We start from the raw sequence: 15,133 nt of genomic DNA on the forward strand, positions 1-15,133 counted from the left end.
ATCCTATAGAAGAATTAACTGAGGCTGAGTGAAGACTAAAATGAGTAGTTTAAGTCATACATGATGTAGTTTTCCTTGCTCCTTAGCCAAAACCTGATTTCTTTCTCACAGAAGAAAATGCAGTGGTTTACACTAGAAATCTCAAGAAGAAAAAAAGGGCAATAAAACCATTGGTTCTGGGGCTGGGAAGGTGGCTCAGTGGTAGAGCACTTGCCTTGCATGTCTGAGGTCCTGGGTTCGATTCCTCAGCATCACATAAGCAAAAAGAAAAAAGCCGGAAGTGGCTCTGTGGCTCAAGTGGTAGAGAGCTAGCCTTGAGCTGAAGGGCTGAGGGACAGTGCCCAGGCCCAGAGTTCAGGCCCCATGACTGGACCCAAAAAACAAAAAACAAAAAACAAAAAACAAACCATTGGTTCTACAATTTTGAGTCATTTTAAGCTTTTCTGAAAAGGTCCAGCTCCTACTTTATTCTTAGTGTTGTTGATACAACTCTGACAATCTTCTCACTAGTAAGGGAAGGTAGCAAAAGAATTTTGGATGAAGAAATTTTGGACTGTTCTTTTAATATATCTAATTAATGTGCAGAATATTCATTCTTCCACATAGTAGGGCAATGTGATATGCGATATCTCTTTTTATTTTCATTGAGGTAAATGCCACAGGTTAGTTGACATGATAGACTAAGACTTTTTGGTGGGGCATGACTAATGTAATCTTTATCATAAGCAATGGATGCCGCTTCTGACCGTGCCCTTATGTTTAATAACCCTATACTGGGTCTGAGGTTTCTCTCTGCCCAGCATCCATCCCTACTTTCATGTGTCTTGGAGGATCCCCCTTGGTCGGTTAATCTTATGTGTGAACTTGATTGGGCTAAGGGATGCCCAGAGAACTGGTTAAATGTTTTTCTGGTGTGTATGTAAGAGAGTGTCTATACATAACAGATTGATGTTTGAATGGGTGAACTAGTGATGCAGACAGGCCTTCCTCCACGTACATGGACAAAAATCCACACATTGTATTGGACAGCCTCCCTAGTTACCAGCAAAATTCCCAATTCCCCAGAAGTGCCCAAAACTTTTGTTTTGTAGGAAGAATGGTTATTGATTCACAATTAAATATTTACAATGAGAAAATCCTCACTTTTTTCAAAATGTATGGTGAACTAGTTCTCAGGTTTGGCAATTTAGATATTTGTTGCAAGTCAGTTACTTAAATCACATAAGGCCTAACAGGTGTGTTTCTGACTATAATGGGGGGTGCACTGTAAACTTCTAGAACATTTGAGAGAACAAAATAAGGTAACATCGGTGAATCTACGTAAGCAACCAGGTATCTTTCCACCTTTATATCTATGTATGCATGAAACCCTTCGGCACAGAACCTAGCCTTCAGCAGGTACATCATGGATGTGTCTGACTTTTTCATTAATTTCACCACAGCCACAGAATACAATTCTTTCTTTTCTAGTGGTTGGTCCTCTCTGAAACCAAGGACAAATAAACAGTCAATAAAACATTGCCACTATGTATCTAAACTCTTACCCTTTATATATCTGCAAGATGAAGAAGTTTAAAAGGCAGTGTTCTCCCCAGTGAAGTACATTTAGAGGACAAAAATGAGAACAGGACATTGTAAGATAGATAAGCACAAAAGTCATCTTTGCTATCCCTTCTGAAAGGTCAGTTTTATTTTTAAGAGGCTTCTCACATACAGAAAATTGTGTAGGAAAAAGAGGGATTTGATTTTTAGAAAGGTGATTTCCAGGGCACTCTTTAAAAATAATAAACAGCTTCCATCCCTTCCTCTCTTCTTCCCCTCTTCCTCCTTCCCTCCTTCCCTCTCATTCTCCTTTCTTCCTCCCTCCCTCTCTTCTCTTATTCCTCCCTTCCTTCTTTTTTCCTTATTTCCCGGCTTCCCTCTCTTGGTATATTTTTATTCATTAACTAGAATAAAATTAAGTGTTGTTTTTTTCTTCACTTAAGAGAAATATCTATAACCAGAGCTAAGTTGGAAAACAGGGAAAAATAGTCCCCACAAGTTTTCTTAAAAGATGAGTGTGGAAGACCCGTTGGTGAGAATGTAAGATTGTTCAGTCACCCTGGAACTTAGTATAGAGGTTTTTCAAAAAATGAAACAGAGAACTAACCTATGATCTAAAATTCCACTCCTGGCCATTTATCCAATAGGCACAAACAAGAGTGCAATAAAGCCAGCAGCACAACCATGTTCATTGTAGCACTATTTACCATAGCCTAGATAGGGAATCAGCCTAGATGCCCCTCAGTGGATGAATGGATCAAGAAAACATGGTATATATGCAAAATGGAATATTACTCATCCATTAGAAAAAATGATATTGTACCATTCATAAGGAAATAGAAGACTTGGAAAAAAATGATATTAAGTAAGCCAAATCCAGACAAACAGATTTCATGGTTTCCTTCATTTGTGGTAGAAATAATGTGCCTGTAAATCTATAAGTAACTAGAGTGAGTGGTAGCAAGTGGTTCACGTGAATTAACTGAAGTATAATATACTAAATGGAGAGTGCAAATTGCACTCTCTACATCAAAATTCAACAAAACAAGCATCAGGAAATGGGCACATGCAAGGAGAGGTTGGGCCAAGGCGAGAGTAGTAGAAGAATGAAGGGGTAGAAATAATTCACAAAATTAAGAAAAATAAGGAAAGGGATGAGTAGTGGGGGCGTGAATGTTGAGGATGGGACAGTGATCAGTATGCATTGTATTCATAAGCTGCGTTATTAAATGGCATCTCTTTTGTACAACTATTTGAAGAAAATTAAAAAAAATTAAAAGCGAGTGCATGCTAATTCCTCTTCAAATGAGAATTCTCAAATTTTTACCACTAAGGCAAAATGAATTGGCTGAGTTGCAATAGAAGTTCATTAAAACAGGGCTATCCAGAATGCTTTCAGTTGTAAAAAAAATTCCAGAAGCATTTCAATATGCATTCTAAATAAACACGTTTAAAATCATTAGGAAAATTATTATTTGCACAAGAAACAAATAAGTGATGAAATCTTAATCAATAAGTTAAAATATTCTTACAGAATACTATTATAGCAGTTGGCATAATCACTTCCCACTCAGTTTAAATACATCAATAAGAGGCATTTTGTACCAAGGGAGGTCTAGATCAGAGCTTTTACAGATCATATTTATGTGTTGATGTGTTCCCATTACCAATGCAGAATTTTCTTTCTACTTTAGTATCTTCTCTAAGGAAATGGTTTATCATGAAGAGGATGTAATTTCTAATTATGCTGCAATTTAGGTGCACTACTTCTTGTTATATTATTCACTTTGGGTATGGCTCAGCTCAAGGTGAGCACTCTACCACTTGAGCCACAGCGCCACTTCTGGCTTTTTCTGCTTATGTGGTGCTGAGGAATCTAACCCAGGGCCCTGTACATGTGAGGCAAGCACTCTACCACTGAGCCACCTTCCCAGCCCTTGGGTATGTTTTCAATTATAAGTAAATAAATAAACATGTTAACATTTTTGGAACGATAAAAGAAAACATCTCATCTAATGAAAAGTGATATCTTATTCATAAATTCAAAAATTAGTGATCAAAAATCTAATGTGCAGTAGTTATTACAACCTTTCAAATATAAAATTAAAATGTGAAAAATAAAATGTGTAAGATTTTTTTAAAATATTGCAATTTAATTTCAAATACAAAGCTAAACCCTCAAATCTCAATGGCTCAGAGGCAGGAATGGGACAAGAACAAGGATAAGATACAGTTCCTGGGGCTGGGAAGGTGGCTCAGTGGTAGAGCGCTTGCCTTGCATTCATGAGGCCCTGGGTTCGATTCCTTAGCACCACATAAGCAAAAAGAAAAAAGCCGGAAGTGGTGTTGTGGCTCAGGTGGTAGAGAGCTAGCCTTGAGCTGAAGAGCTGAGGGACAGCACCCAGGCCCAGAGTTCAGTCCCCACAACTGGACCCCCTTCCCCCCAAAAAAGATACAGTTCCAGCCCAGAAGTATATATGCTCCATTGTTGGCAGTGGTTTGACTTGCAGAGTCTTGGGAATTATTGTGACATCTGATCATCTTGGTTATCTACTGTTCCTTCTCTGCGGACTACAGAAATACATAAACAAGCATGGGATTGTGTGTGGATCGAAATACCTGGAAAGAAAAACATTTGGGAGATGGGGGTTGGGGGGAGGGGGGGAAGATGGGAAGAGATAGGAAGGGGAAACAAAGGAGGAGACAACAATACTTGATAAGAAATGTACTCATTATCTTGCCCATGTAATTGTAACTCCTCTGTATAGTATTTTCACAATATAAAAAAAAGAAATACCTGGAAAGGCAAACATACAAACCAAATTCAGCTAAGTAGCAATCTGTAAAATGCAAATTAAAAGGAGCACTTGTTTTCACCTATCAATACTGGAAAAGTTTTAAAATGACAGCACTCAAGATAGAGAAATTGGTTCCCTTAACTATTGCTGTTGTAACTACTAGCTTTATGTTTAGACACCAAATTTGTAGCATCATACATAAGTTTCACAACTCAGTAATGATAATGGGAGGAGACCAGCAGAAGGGGAGGGGCAAAGGTGAGGAGGAGATACTCAGGAATGAAAAGGATTAAAGAATAGTACACACACACACACACACACACACACTCACTCACACACACACACACACACACACACATAGAGAGAGAGAGAAAGAGCATATGTTGACATATATGTTAGTATATATGAATATGGCATGATGAATTCTATTTATTTTCAAATGCTGTTTGAAAAAGAGGAAAGAAGAAGAGGGGAATGGTTACATAATCAAGGGGATGAATCTGTGCATATGTGCGAATATCACAACGGAACTCCTTCATATTACAAATGTATGTTGGCTCAATAATAAAGTAAAAAGCAAAACAGTGAGTAGTAAAAGTCATGATACCTGAGTCACGTGATAGAGATTTGCTCTCTTTGGGTAAAATATGTCTATATAATTGTATCCGCAAAATGTAATCATCAATATGTACTCCACAGATGAAACAAAATGAGTATAAGAACAATGCTTTGGGGCTGGAAAGGTGGCTCTGTGGTAGAGTGCTTGCCTTGCATGCATGAGACCCTGGGTTCGATTCCTCAGCACCATATAGGCAAAAAGGAAAAAAGCTAGAAGTGGCGCTGTGGCTCAAGTGGTACAGCACTAGCCTTGAGCTGAAGAGCTAAGGGACAGTGCCCAGGCCCAGAGTTCAGTCCCCATGATCGGACCCCTCCCCCCTCAAAAAAAGAATAACGCTTTGAGGAACATTATATAAATGCAAGCTATGCCTTAAGATAATTCTATCTTACCTTAGCAAAAGTAAGATAGACTGTAAACTCTTAAAACAAAATTTGGCTTGGTCTCAAATGCCTAACTTCTTTGTTTTATGACAGCAGACAAATTAGAGAATCCTTGAAATTCAGCCTCATGATTTGTTAAGAAAGTCCAACGTCTGTATGTGTTACTGCATTCCTGGTTAACTAAACATCATATGTAGTATTGGTAAATGTCAGTTTCCTTCCTTTCTCAGGCTCTGCCTTTCATGGCCCCACTGTTCTCTGAACAAGAACAAAAAATACTCCAGCTTTGCTGGGCACTGCTGGTTCACATCTGTAACCCTAGCTACCCAGGAGGCTGGGGTCTGAGGATCAAGGTTCAAAGTTAGCATGGGCAGGAAAGTCTATGAGTCTCTTTTCTCCAATTAAATAACAAGCCTGAAGTACAGCTGTGGCTTAGTGATAAAGCACCAGCCTTGTACACAAAAGCTCAGGGGCATTGCCCAGTCCCTGAGTTCAAGCCCCAAGACAAGCAAAACAAAAACCAAAGATTCCAACGTCAGCACTCTCTATTCTAACGTTGAAGCATATTTAATTTGAATATTTATGTTGAAAAAATATAGATTTTTTTCATTTCCCAGCAAGCTTAGAGGCAGTACAGTACAGTTGGAGAAAAGTGATATGAAGACAGTGGACAGATTTTAAGAGACCATTTAAACTAGTCTTCCATACAAGGCCCTGAAAACTCTCAATACTTTTCATTGGATGCACAGAATTGCAAGAATCAACACCCTTTAACGACCTGTGTTATTTCAACTATTAGACTGCTTTCATACTAGGTTCAAACATCTTAATACATGTGTGATGTTCTGCAAATGTGCTGACTCATAATGTTTCTATAGTGTCAACTGATGATGCACATCTTAAATGTTTCCTTTAATTAACCTTCTCTCTTTTCAAATCAATTTTCTCACTTCCTCATGGTGTGGCTGCAATTCTAAGAAATGCAGCCTTAAAGGATCAAAAAGTCAAGGCTCCTCAGGTTCACATGCCAGGCTTGGAACCTAGTACACAAGTAGATACCAAGCACTTTCACTATGCCTTCAGCACACCCAAACTTAAAAACTTACGGACCAAGATTAAACTCTCAGGGCATTTGGATTTAGTCTTATTAGTTTATGCCTAGGCTTTTCTTGCTATAATAACAATCTTTCTCTGTGGTAGCACTGGAGAGTTTTGAAAAAGGGAGCAACTTACCTAAGGTTAATTTTTGGGAAGATTAAACTGATGGGCTGACTGGAAGGAATGCTCTTCAAGTGAGCCAATTGCAAAGACAACTGTCAAAATAGAGGCAGGTGACGGGCACACTATAGCACACTCTGTTGGCATCCAGTCCATCCTCAAGTCTTGGCACTTCAGTGTGTTCTGGTTCCTAGCTGACTGCTAGGAAATGAACTCTGCTTTCCTCCTAACTCCCTGCCCCTGACCTCCACCATGTCTTGACACTCTCAGCTAATGATTGGTAGGGGTCAATATATCAACACTCTACTTCCTTACTTTTTGGATGGAAGAGCTCCGAGTTATGTCGTGTTAATTTCAGTTGTTGTTGTAAAAACATGACCAAAATATGTAGAGTACCAAGAATAAGTTTTTGATTGTCTAGTAGTTTTGGAGGTCATAAATTAGAAATGGTCAGACATCTAAAAATGAAATCTCGTTCTTCCCTTTCAAGTGTCACCATGTAGTCCTTATATTCCTTGGCTCAGGCTTCTTCCTCCATCTTCAAAGGAAGCAGCATCAGACCTCTGAATCACTCTGTGACATTGATCTGCTGTTTGTTTCTCACAACTAACCCTTGAGCTTATTTTAGGACCATTTGTATAACCCAAGATTATCTTTCCATCGCCATATTTATAATTTAATTACATTTGTGAAGATAACATTGATCAGGCAATATAAGGTAAAATATGGCCTGAGGGATATAAGCATCTTTGGGAGGCTATTACCTGGCCTAATACATGGCAGCTTTATGCCATTTCCTAGAGTTCCCTTCCATGGAATATATTTTCATTATTTCCAGGGTGTGTGGCTTTATAACTCACCATTATTTGTCTACTTTCTCCCTCTTAATACCCTGCTCTCATGCTGGGTACCCTAGACGATGGAACTCCTCTAATCCATGGTAGGTAGAAACAGGAAAGAGTCAAGAAATATGGACTGAGCCATGTGTGAGAAAGACAAGGGTTAAATCAGGAGGAAATCTGGACTTGAGGAGATTGATACTGAGTTCTATCTCAGTTGTGGGGGCCTTAGGGGAGCAGAGTGAAGATGGTAGAGGGAAAGGGTGAACCCTGAGGTAGAGTCTCCAAGACATGATGGAGTTGGAATTTTTACTCATATGATAACCATTTGTTAGCAAACAGGAGGTTTCAAAGAGATTAGCATCATTTGAAGGAAGAAGAATCCCAGGGGCAGACTGTAAGTCCCAGAAGATCCCTAAATGTCTAAAATATCAGCTCACATTTTTCCTTTCATAATTTTTTCCATCATTATGTGTGCCCTTTTGGTACCATGAGCAGGTACTCTTCTAAATAGATAATTTGTATAAACACATCAATTTTTTGTTTTAATCATATAGGGTGACTACTTCTATTCTTGTTTTATAGTTACACTAAAAATCCAGGATCCCATAGATAATGTTAGAAGTGGGTTTGAAAGTAAGGTGCTTCAACTCTGAGCCTGAAATTTTTCCTGCTTTGGTTTTCATTATAAAAAGAAGAGGATTAATTTACCATAGCTAAGATATGGAACCAATCCAGATGCCCCTCAGTAGATAAATGGATCAAGAAAATGCGGTATATATCTATATCTATATCTATATCTATATCTATCTATCTATCTATCTATCTCTCTCTCTCTCTCTCTCTATATCTATCTATCTATCTATCTATCTATCTATCTATCTCTCTCTCTCTCTCTCTCTCTCTATCTATATACATATATACATATATACATACATACATATATATATATATATATATATATATATATAAATGGAATTCTATGCCTCCATCAGAAAGAATGATATCGCTCCATTTGTTAGGAAATGGAAAGACTTGGAAAAAATTATATTAAGTGAAGTAAGCCAGGCCCAAAGAAACATAGGTCCCATAGTTTCCCTTATTTGCAATAACTAGTATATGTCTAGGACACGCAGGAAAGATGAAAAGTTATATACATATGACCATATAAGATGATGTTAAGCAAAATAAATCCTAAGATAGGGACACAAGTGGTTTTTTTCTTTCTTGCTATTGTTTTTACAGTATTTATAATGTACTATGTGATTTTTTTTTGTTTTTTTGTTTTTGTATGTTCTTCCCCCCTGGTATAACCCCTGTTTTCACTGTATTTGATTCCAGTGCCCTGAATCTTGTATATACATTTTTCTAATTTGGGGAGGGGAAGGGAAGTAACAAAATGCTGAAATAAGGATACAGGTTGATCCTTGTAACAATGAGATGTACAAGACACTATGTTGAAAATGAACTTTACAACTTCGGCAGGGGATGGGGGAGTAGCTGGCAGGAGGAATTGGGGAGGTGGGAAGGGAAGGGATGGTAGGGGAAAAAGGAGGAGGTAACAATGCTCAATAGGCATGTACTCATTACCTTACTCATGTAACAGTAACCCTTCTGTACAGTATTTTTTGTTTTTTGTACAGTATTTTTTTAACAATAAAAACATATAAAAAGATAAAAAGAAGAGCAATCCAAGAAACCTCTTTAGGTCGTATGGAAATGAGCTGTCCACAGCTTGGTCTACTTATATTAGAAGCATGGCCAATATCATTTAAAATAAAGGTGCATTCTTCTGCACTACCTTCAAACAAACAACATTGGATATTGTCTTAATTCCTCTTAATTTATTCCCATAATTTAATCTAATCCATCAAATTTAATCCACTCTAGCAAGACTAAATTCTAAAAGTTTGTCTGGAATAATCTAAGTAGTCTGTAAAAATTTGTGCTTCTAAAATATTTTGAGGTAACATGTATTTGTAATATGCAAGGGTTTCATTGTGATATTTGTATTCTTACACACAGTGGACTTCAAACAAGTTCTCCCCTTTTCAGTAATGAGAAACATCTAGTAACCAAGTGATTTATACTCCCAGGTGTAATTGGTATGTATTTGATCAACTCTTCATTATATTTATATCTAACTTCTCAATCAGAAACAAACTATCTTCTATCCATACTTTGAATACTTCTGCAAGATAAAACAACCAATAGTCATTTGTCAAATAACAGGTCACTTGACTTTTTGGTCTGTTTTTAATCATATAAATAATTTCTAATGAGAATCCATATGACTGTGACTCTGCTGGAGATTAGCCAACAAAACTAGTCTTTTTGTGGTTTACAAAGTAGCTAAGATAACAACTGTTGTCTGTATATTGTTTTAGAGTTGGCTGGATAGGTAAATGTCTCTCTAACTTGTCATGTTTTGCCATAAGTACTTTGTTTTAGATTGTCCTACTTTACTTTTTTTTTTTTTTTACTGAAATAAGTTTAATTAAAAAGTGAATTTTATACCACTGCCATAATTTAAAACCCAATATTGCTTACTACAAATAAAAATAAAATAAATAACAAAAATAAAGCAAAATAAAAATAAGTGCATATATATACATATATATATATATATATATAGAGAGAGAGAGAGAGAGAGAGAGAGAGAGAGAGAGAGAGAGAGAAAGAGAGGCATAAGAGATGCCAAGTGGCACATCTAAATGGCATCAGGAGAAAAGTAAATGTGTTTTGAGATAATTGGCTCAGAAAACAGTGGTGAATATTTGGCAAGTAAGCACATCACTGTAAGCTGGATAGTAAGTAAGCTGGCAGTGACATTCTGGGAACTATTGAAATTAAAGCTGCATGTTGAAAGTCGGTAAAATTAGATGAACTGAAGAGAAGACAGTGCAGAAAGCATTTTGAGTAATAACACTATGGTCACAGCTAAAAGGGGAAATAAAACTGTTTGGCCTTTGCAGGTGGAGAGATCCAGACATTATTGGGCATAGTGGCCACTTTTAGTCTTTTTGTGCTATGAGGTGGAATGAGTTACTGCTCTGCACTCTTTAAAAATAAAGCAGTTCCCTTAAAATATGCACGATCCAGAAAACTTCTTCTAGGTGTTTTGTTTCAAGGAGATGATGGTGAGTGCTCACTCATATTTACAGTGCTTCAATGTTACAGAAAAATGGGAAATCACCCCAATGTTTGACAACTGAACGACATTAACAATGGGTTACTGTGCAGTCTTTGGAAAAGATGACAGCCTCTGACCATCCTCCAAGGAAAAATATCATTTCCTTTACCAAGAACTCTTTAAAATTCAGGTTCTAGTGCAGTAAATTGAGAGGAGAATCTGCTTTTCCAACAAATTCCTATCATATTTGTACTTTGGTTTTGTAAGGAGAGGTAGATGATTCGTGGTACAAAAAGGTAGTTGAAAAATGTAAAATAGGATGATTTTTGTGTGTATGCTGGGTGAAAGGGTGGTTCCTTGGGCACTGTCCTTGGGCTTTTTTTCTTTTTTTACTATAGGATAGCACGTTATCACTGAAGCCAACACCTCCGCTTCTGGCTTTTTATTCATTAATTAGAGATAAGAGTCTCTTGGACTTCCCTGCTTGGGCTGGCTTTGAATTGTGACTCTCAAAGCTTAGCCTCTTGAGTAGCTAGGATTACAGGTGTTATCCACCAGTGCCTGGATGAAATAGGATGATTTTACAAGAAGCAGTATTTGTAATACTACATTTGTAAATCTTAGACGTGTATAAATCCAGACATGAGAGAGAGAGACAAAGAGAGACAGGCAGACAGATGACAGACATTAAGAAGGGGAGGGAGGAGAAAGACCAACAGTTATAGATATAAAAATCAGTTCCTTTGCTTATCTAAATTTCTACTTTGAACATATCTCTTTTGCCAGTGGCTAGCTACTCAGGAGGCTGAGATCTGAGGATCGCAGTTCAAAGCCAACCTAGGCAAGAAAGTTCGTGAGACTCTTATCTCCAATAAACCGCTAGAAAACCAGAAGTGGTGCTGTGGCTCAAGCGGTAGAGTGCTCGCCTTGAGCTGAAGAGCACAAGGACAGAGCCCAAGCCCTCCCAGAGTTCAAGCCCCACGACCGACCAAAAATAAATAAATAAATAAAGATAATAAAATTATATTTTAAGTTCCTTTTCTGAATTTTACTGAATTCTTGTTGGAAAAATAAACATGAACAACAACCTGCACTGGAAGAAAACAACTCACAGTTGTTAATCAATGCAAGGGAAAGCCATCAGAAAGAAGTTTCCTGTAGGTATGAAATTGGTCTGTGTCCCTTATGTTTCTGGATTTCTTAGGATGTGCGTGCATCCATGTGTGTGTGTGTGTGTGTGTGTGTGTGTGTGTGTGTGTGTGTGTGTGTGTGTGTGTATTCATTTTTTATTTTTATTTTTAACAAGACTATAAAACTATGGGAACACAGACACTTTCAAGATTGCCAGCTGGGAAAGGACTTTTATGATGAAACAGGTCAGTTTCCTTACACAAGTCTGTTTGGGACTATTCCAGCAGAATCACTCAGAAGTTGAAAGGGGACCCAGTTGCTTTGTCAGAATGGTTCTTTGCCTGTGTCCTCCCTAGGAAAATTTACCCTAAACTTTATTCACTTATTTGATCTCTCCCTCATTCTGATGATTGATTTCTTTTTTCTTTCTTCAACATATGAAAGTGACTCAAATTTTAACTTCTGTATATCTTAGCTGTATTAGGGTATGCAGACAATGGAAGTAAAGAACTCACACTACATTTCACACTGGGTGAAATGATTTCCACTTTAGTTAAGCGAATTACATGAAATGATACACATAAAACATTCATCGTATAGCATAAAGGAGCTTAAAAGTTGAGTCATCCATCTATCCTCAACAGCTAGCTATTTGCCTTATGCCCTGATGTAAATGATTCCAGACATAGCACCATAAATACTTCCAGATAAGAAGCTACAACCAAGTAAAACACAACTGCAGTGCAGTGTAACAAACGCTGCAAGAGAGAGGGGGCCAGATATCATGGGGGAAAACAAAAGGAACACCTAAATCCACCATGGAGGCAGATGTGTTCACTTCCTGGAGAAAGAGATATAATTGAAATCTGTGGACTAGGATGTTTTGTGCAGCAATGGTTGGAAGTCTTCAAATGTGAGAATGACATATTTATAGGACTAACTACGAGAAAGAGTACAAATGCTCAGGTGGTCAGCAAAGGAAAGATGGTAAAGATATGAGTTTGAGGTAATGGGTAGGGGCAATGGACAGAAGGAAAATGCTATGAGTAGGCAAGAATAGGCTTGGGGAAGTTTAATGAGATCTAGAAGATAAAGGGAAGTGTCAGGGTCAAACATGGCTTGTATCAGGTTTCAGGAAGACTGTCTGGCCACTGGACTAGAGGCCAGGCAGAAAGCTCAGATTGGCTAAGAGGCTGATGTATGAATGCAGGTGAGAGATGATCCTGTGCTGAGCTAGGAGCAGAGTAACTAGGTGACTATAAATGGAGTGAGATGAGGGACTGGCTGAATGAGTGGGGATGGTAGAACAGGCCCTGAAGGTGTTCTTCATACCTGCTTGTTCCCTCCTTTTCCTCTCCATGGAGGTTTACTGCTCACTTCAGGGCCAAGGAAGATTAACTTGGAAGTCATGAAAGATACAAGTCTCTGCTTAACTTCTCAAGGTAAGGGTTGGGGATCCTTGATGGTTATCACATTTCCATTTCAGGAGTCAGTGAAGTCAACACTTCTGACAATAGAGGTGGCCCTTGGTCTTTAAAGATTTTACATCTGCACAAGAAGCCCAAGTAGAACCCAAAGTGTTTGGGAAATTCGCATCTGTACCAATTTCTTTCTGGTCATTATTCCCTAAATGATAAAATACATCAAATATTTACATATAGCTTATATTATATTATACATAATATAGAGGTGATTTAAAGTAAATTGGAGAATGTGTTTAGAATATACACAAACACTACATTAATATATTATACGAGACAAACATTTGAGGATTTCGGTGTCTCAGGCATCCTGGTATTTAGTCTTCTTTGGCTAGCAAGAGACCACTGCATTTTTCCATTTTTGTCTTCTTCATTCACAACCACACAATGGGGTTCTTTAGTGTGGTGACACAATTGCTCTGCTAGCTATATCATATGTGGATTTGTTTGAGCTTGAACATTTTCTTACTCTTAATAAAATGAGTATTGAAAGACATAACCTTCAAAAACAGAAGCTCTTTCTGGTCTTCAGTATTTTTGAATGGTATAAAGGGAGCTTAAAACTACATGATCTGAGAACTAATGCCATATATATCAAAAGAACATTTTGAAAGTGGACACTACCAAGAATATAGAAATTTAGCTACACTAGATTACCAACCTGAAAACCTACCCACTTAGGAGGCAGAGATCAAGGGATCATGGGTTTGAAGCCATCCAGGCATAAATGCTCATAAGACTCCATCTCAACCAATGTCTAAATCAAGCATTATCCTAGCAAAAGGGGAAGCACAATGGCTGGGTGCAGTGCCAAGTTTCTGTCGTCTCAGTGACAAAGAGAAGCACAAATAGGAGGATTGTAGCCCAGGCTGACCCAGGTACAAAGCAAGACCATGTATTGAAAACAACCAACACACAAAAGGGATTGGTAAGAGTGTCTCAAGTGATAGAGTGCCTGTCTAATAAGTACAAGAAAGGCCACCACAAAGTAACAAACAGCTGGGCACTGGTGGCTCATGCCTATAATCCTAGCTACTCAAGAGTCTGAGATCCGAGGATCACAGTTCAAAGCTTGCTTGGGCAGGAAAGTCCATTAGACTCTTAATCTGCAATTAATCACCAAAAACCTGGAAGTGGAGCTGTGACTGAGGTGGTAGAGTGTTAGCCTTGCGCAAACAAAACTCAGTGACAGATCCCAGGATAAGTACCAAAACAAAACAAAACCCATAAAACAAAACTAAAACCACAACACAACAGCAAAAGAGTATAGGAAATTTATACATGAGGGTAAGCAATAGCAACTGAAAAATAAAGATTCATGTTTTAGTTTTGTTGCGCTTTCAAATATAAGCTATAGCCTGAGAGTGAAAATATGAAGTCCATATCTGTACTTCTCAAGAATCTTTGCTCATTAAACTTAAAGTTAGAAAACAGAGCCACTGAGTAATATTCAGAGCTTAATGCAAGATCTCTGTTGTGTGGGCAGAAAAGCAAAATAGAAGCTGCAGTGTGGGCAAGTGGAAAATAACACAGTGAAGGGAAATTATGCAAATGAGACTCCACCATCAGGATCTCTGATCTCACCATCCCAATCCGAAAGGAATTTAGGATCTACTATGTAAAACCTAAGGTAATGGACTAAACAGACAAAACCAGAAGTCACTCACACACCACTGAAAGATGCCTGAAGATCATATGGGAACCTTTACTGTGTCCTTGAACAATACTGAGGTGTCTGACCTTCCAAGAGGTCATTGGACATCTCAGGATAAAACATACAAGGAAAGTCAGAATAACAGCAATACAGAAAATGGTCCAAGAGATGAGACCAGTAGAAATTCACAGTTTAGAATTAGGCTTCCATAAGGATGTGAGGAATGAAATATATAGTTCATAAACTGGAAGTGAATTTAATCTAATTTAAATCCAAATACCCCATAAGACTAGGAACTCCTTGAATGGCTGCTGCATTCCAGAATTTTAGCAAAATGG

At 38.0% G+C, this 15,133-nt stretch overlaps 1 protein-coding gene across 6 annotated transcripts in view; it reads right to left on the bottom strand.

The window, feature by feature from the left end:
• Slc24a2 (solute carrier family 24 member 2) overlaps positions 1-15,133 on the bottom strand; it is a 246,706-nt gene that overhangs the window by 153,021 nt on the left and 78,552 nt on the right. The window lies entirely within an intron of this gene.

Source organism: Dipodomys merriami, unplaced genomic scaffold, assembly GCF_024711535.1.
Source record: "Dipodomys merriami isolate MVZ:Mamm:240054 unplaced genomic scaffold, mDipMer1.0.p SCAF_11, whole genome shotgun sequence".
Taxonomy (NCBI): Eukaryota; Metazoa; Chordata; class Mammalia; order Rodentia; family Heteromyidae; genus Dipodomys; species Dipodomys merriami.